Here is a 6,215-nt window from a genome sequence, read left to right on the forward strand (position 1 = left end):
ACAGACACACACAGACACTAAGACACAGACAAAGACACAGACACACACAGACAAAGACACAGACACACACAGACAAAGACACAGACACACACAGACACACTCAGTGTCACCGACACAGAAACTGAAACTGAAACTGAAACTGAACTTTATTTCAAAAGGATAGAGGTTTTAGGCAAAGCCTAATCTTACAACCTGTCCCTTATATAACACTTAATACGGACGCACATAATATTAATAATAATAAGAAAACAAAAATCATAAGGTCTTATACACATAACAAAAGGAAAAAACAGTTCAATCATACACAAAACAGTGTTGACATTGCCAGCCAGACAAGAAAGCAGGCATCCAAACAGACAGACGGACAGGCAAAGGGGAAAGCAGTCAGGCAGACACATATACAAGACAAAAATTACTTCTGCAGCACGTGCGCACACAAATATAATTATAATACATATAGATAGGTTGGCAGACGGAAAGACAAGCAAGCATTCATACAAAGAGATAGACAGTCACAGAAAAGACCGTCACATTCTAGACAAAATAGAATACATGTATTTTTGGCTTTAAACTTTAGCAAGATCTAACATAGAAAAGTTTTTATATATGAGATATATTAATATATATATATTTGGTGTTTTTTTTTGAGAATGAGATATAGGTTTTCGTTATTAATTGTTTGTCTGTGCACATAAAAACCGGGTTGATATATTTGTGAATGTAGTGTTTTGTCAATAACAAACGTTCCAACAACCTACCTTTCTTGTTTTTTTTAATTTTAAACTTTAGCATTAGGCCTCTGTGATGATTCCAAGGTTATACATACAAACAAAGATTTGGGTGAAAAAGTCCAAGAGAACTGTCGGAAACTTTTTATTGTACTGAACTAGTATGACAGTCATATGGACAGGAGATTGTATGTACAATGTTGATACAACACTCATGCCGAAGTATTGTAATAAACATGGCATTATTTTGAAAAAAAAGGAAACCTTGATTTGCCCAGAGATCATAAACCGACATTGAAAAGTGCAAAGCAAGCTTACACTTATGAGGTTTTTAATGAATGAAACAATCCTGAAAAGGAAGACTTTACTCGTGTCTGCACAGCATCTTTAAGCAAAACAAACAACACTAAACCCAAACTTCAGATTTTATACACTTTGCTGATTATAAGGGAAACTACTGCAAATTCATCCTGTTCATGTGCAAAGCCAGGACAATCGATCTGAATGCGTTAAGTAAAACACCGGTCATCTCGTTAAGGTGCCTGTGCAAACCCGCTCAGCCCTTTTTGATTGATTTATATTGCCCGGATGTAGCCTCATCGCCTGAGAATGAAACCAATATGGCTGAAGTGGTGTGCGAAGCTGGCGGGTTTCGCATGCGAAACTAACACTTGGTGTTTTGGCTCTGAGGGGGAATTAGCCAAGGATTATCGAGTTTTTGAAAAAGCAAGTGCACTCTGAATAAGTGTAAACGAGTGCTACAGCACTTCACCTTTTTACAAAGTCAGAGATTTCTTCAGAGAGATGTTTTGAACAGATGAACGCTTTTAGAAGTAAAATGGATTCTCGTAATCCTATATGTTTTTTAATGGGTTGACATTACTTGTTCAAGTCGTTCAAGTCGTTCAAGGGACTGTTTTATTCCTCCAGAGGCGAAGCTCAATTCAAACTTTCGAACTTGAATATCTGCGACAGTTTAGAACTACAATTTGGTGTGAGCATTTGTTTTCTGGATGAAAGATAAAGGCTTATTTCTCTAGATCTTGCCGCAACTTGCCAAATTGTGATCCCTCAAAGCCGGCTGTAGAGTTGTCCTCTGTCTCTTCACGCCAGACAGCACTTATCACGCTTAGGCCAAAAAAAAAAATTGTCTGTTTCTGGTAACATGGCTAAAAAAAATAGGGTCGGTAGGTCGGGATTTTTTTTTTTTTTTTTTTTTTTTTTTTTTTTTACCCCCAAATGTAGACCAATAAAACTAACTTTAAAAATCGCGCAAAGAGACTGGATTCACTATACATAGAGACAAGACACTCAACACATTTACAAATCGTCAGCGGACTTTCGTTTTCACACGTTTTTGTTGTTCATTTTCTCACCCTGTCCTTTACCACCACCAAAAAAACCCAAAATTTTGGAGTTTGGAAAAAAAAAGTTTAGGGTCGGCGCCGAAATTTAGGGTCGGTCGGGTGACCAGAAACAGACAATTTTTTTTTTTGGCCTTATTACTATTACTATATATATCAATGATATCCGACACCGACACATGCACAGCCTGGCGGTGACCTAACGATTCATTTTCTTCTGCTGATATGAGAAAGTCACAGAGACAGACTTATTTTTCGAAATTCTCTGTATAAGGTTCCTGGAGAGAAGTGACTCGGTGTTTTACGTGGCGTCACGCTTTTCGTTATGACGTCTTCCCCAACTTGTTTGTGCTAATGACGTCAGAGATGTCACTTTGGAATACTGTGAGGGAAAGTTGAAAAGAACTTTGAAGAGAGAGTTCAACAGTACGTGAAACCGCCTAGAGGTCAAGAAGTCTTCGTTTGTGCAGGCGACGTTGTCGTTTGTCGTTAACATCTTTTTCAATACATCAGCACCGAAGACGTCACACAATTACGTCACATAGGACAGAAGACACAAAGCCACACAGCCAACAATACTCCAGGTCCCTTGTTTTATGCTCAGTAATGCTAACGCCACCATCCTTCTCAAAGTACGATAACAGACAACTCAAGCTGTTGGCCGTAGGAGCTTAGTGTTGCGTTAAAAAGAAAGCCATTCGGCAACTTCAAGAATCGCGTCCATGCATGGCGTGCGTAGCTGAAGACATCGGGGGGCCCGGGTAGCTCAGGCGGCAGAGCATTCTGATTGGCCTTGTGATCCTAGGGTCGCGGGTTCGAATCCGGGCCGGGATGGACACGGTCAACTGTATGTGCAGACCCAGAGAGGGTATCCATGTCCCATGCCCGTGTCACCACAGATGCACGTAAAAAATATCGGTCATTCTGCCGTGAGTGCAGGTGGCTGATTACACCTAAACACGCACACACCTGGGTAGCGCGACTCTTGTTGCTGCTTGTTTTCCACTGGGAGGAAGCGACCCGAATTTCCCAGCGTGGGGATAATAGAGTAAATGAAATGAAACGAACGAAGATGAAATCAGTTGGAATCATAAGACAATTAATGCACAATTCTGTGGAACTCCACACTATGCGCATAGCGCGGACAGTTGGTTGACCCTTTGACGTGTGTTGACGTAAAAGGATGCTCCCAGGTAAATTCATGAAGAAATGTCGGTGGTATGCAAAATGGTTTCCACAAAAGATGACTTCCTCAAGAAGGAAGTAAAGAAGGACGGAAGGTCACTTCAAGCAACACACCAAAACGCTGGCGGGGAAAAACAAAAACACATGCTTCACAGAACCATCACGGAGTCCACTAACACTAAGTCTTAGCGGCACGCGTGGACATCACGCCTGGTGAAGGAGAGAGATCTTCCTTTCCCCCCTTCCTCATCCCTCTCGCCTCCCTGTCCAACAAGCCCCATCCCCCTAACAAAAACCACACCAAACAATCAACAAAAAGAGCATGCTCCTCTCAATAATCGCTGATTCCAATGATTCACGAAGAAGAGGGATTCTCCCTTCACCTCTCTCCACCTCCTTCTCCCCTCCCAGTCTCCCAAGCCCCCCACCCCCACCCGCCACCCCCCCCCCCCCAAAAAAAAAAAAAAAAAAAAAAAAACCACACCCAAAAATCAAGCAAAAGGACATGCTTCACTCAATAATAACTGAATCCATTCACACTTTGCACCACACGTGGACAGCACTCACGAAAAAGAGGAATCGACCCCCCCCCTCCTCCCCACTCCTCCCTTACCCCCAACCCCACCCTAACGACCCTCCACACGAAACTTACATTGACACTGGTCACGGCGCGTAAAAGTCAATTTCTGCGCATTTCTGATTTTCTTTGATCACGGTTCCCTTCCTTCCGCTGTGACCGGACGTCGGTATTCAGAAGAGTAGGGCAAGAATGAATTAACAGATCAATCAATCGATTTTTGAGTGTCCATGTATGCGCCTTATACCAATAGCTCGACCCTATTGATCCGTCTTAGCCTTGATCTGTGTAAACCGATAGGCCTACAAGAGGTTGATACATGGTTGGGGTTGGAAATGTGATGGTGCGTGTTTTTAAAAGTGTGTGTTAGTGTGTGTGTTTGTGTGTGTGTGTGTGTGTGTGTGTGTGTGTGAATGTGTGTGTATGTGTGTTAGTGTGTGTGTGTGTGTGCATGTTTGCGTGCGTGTGTGTGTGTGTCAGTGTGTGTGTTTGTGTGTGTGTGAGTGTATGTGTGTGTGTGTGTGCGTGTCAGTGTGTGTGTGTGTGTGTGTGTGCGTGTTAGTGTGTGCGTGTCAGTGTGTGTGTTTCTGTGCATTTGTGTGTTTCTCTGTGTGTGTGTGTGTGTGTGTGTGTGTGTGTGTGTACTTGCGTGCGTGCGTGTGTTAGTGTATGCGTGTGCAATGCAAACCTGCATAATAATACCATTGCCTGCATGTCTTTGCACTCATGTGTCTCTGCGTGCGTGCGTGCGTGCGCTTTATTGAGGGCCTACAAGTTTTACAGTTGTTACACACATATTTGACATTGCTGCCTTCATGCTGCTTTTGTTTCATCCGGTTCGATATCCTAAGCCAATCCTCCCAAAAAGCTTTTTGTTCTACAAATATTGGGAACAAATACGTACTCTGTGTGCTCATCTTTCAATTAAGAAGATATTCGCTGCTTGCCTGTGAGTGACAGCTGTTTATATTTGGTAAGGGTGTTGTTGACGTTTGAGGTGAACCAATTTGCATGGACTATTAAGTAGATGCAAGCAGCGTTTCGTTATGTGCGTCATTCATTGTTCGTATAACGTCAGCATGGTTTAATAGTCAAAATGTTAAATTCAGGTCGATTCACTACGCTGCGCATTGTTTTTGATTCCTTAGATTGGAGGAAGTCACGTCAAATCATTCGTGACTTCTCTGAAAGCATTTCTATTAGAAGACGTTTTATTCGTAGGAGAAATGAATCAACTGTTGATGAACTGGAATCGTGGATTATTAAAGATGAACACACGCTAATGCATCTTAGGGCAGGAGTTATCTTCAACTGAGGCAGAAACACTGCCTTAATGAATGAGTGGGTACTGGGACGTTCCAGCTTACGGTAGAATTAACTAGAGTTCTGTCGTTTTATATCTAAGTTACTTTTTTATTTTTTTTTATTAATGAAATGTCAATCAAAGCGCTTGATACAGTTGTTGACAAAGTGATGGTGTCTGCTAATATTGTAAGTCTACTTGGCGTAAATGCGGTCTTTAGCTGAGCCCGAAGTCAACTTCGCAAAGTCTTATCGGACTCTTTTTACCCAAAGCGTATTGCTAAAGTTGTGTGCGGCCAGCTTCGCAAATATGCATCGCGTAGTCGACTTCGCCCAGGTAAGGGGCTCCGCTCACCTATGTAACTTCAGCAGGACCGACTTTCTTCTTCTTCTTCAGCGTTCGACGAAGCCGCAGGACCGACGACGCACTGCAGATTCTACCAGCCCGCTACACGTTGCGTGAAAGGAAAACAGGCCAAGTTCTCGGATAATCCCCAACGCTGCATAAATAATAGGCAGTGCGTCGTCTGTGCCGCTGACTCTGCGCAGGTATATTCTGCCCATAAGGACAGGCTTGAAGCTGTTGACGACGGACTGGATGTTTCGGGAATTCCCATTTTTTTGTGGTCAGGAAGACCGTTGTTAAGTATTGCAGTTACATTCCCTCCCGTGTAGGCAATCATGCTCACCATCTTTTTTTTGTGTGCTTACTCATAACCTCCGCCCCCCCCCCCCAAAAAAAAAAAAAGAAAAAAAAAAGAGGCAAAATCCAATAGTCTGGCAACTTCCTGTGCAAAGTGTGATTTTGTTGTTGAATAAATGGTGTAGGTGAAACCTTGGTCAATCTGCGAGATTAATTCAGAAAGAGAGAGAGACAGAGACAGAGAGAGAGTGAGAGAGAGAGAGAAAGAGAAGACAAGACAAGACAAGACAAGACAAAATCTTTATTATCGAGGGTAATAGATAAGCAAGAATATATGCTTTTTTACATCCAGCCCTCGCCCTTATATAGGGTCAACAGGAACAGAAAACAATATAATCAAAGAACTATCACATCAA

Source organism: Littorina saxatilis, linkage group LG10 (assembly GCF_037325665.1).
Source record: "Littorina saxatilis isolate snail1 linkage group LG10, US_GU_Lsax_2.0, whole genome shotgun sequence".
NCBI lineage: Eukaryota > Metazoa > Mollusca > Gastropoda > Littorinimorpha > Littorinidae > Littorina > Littorina saxatilis.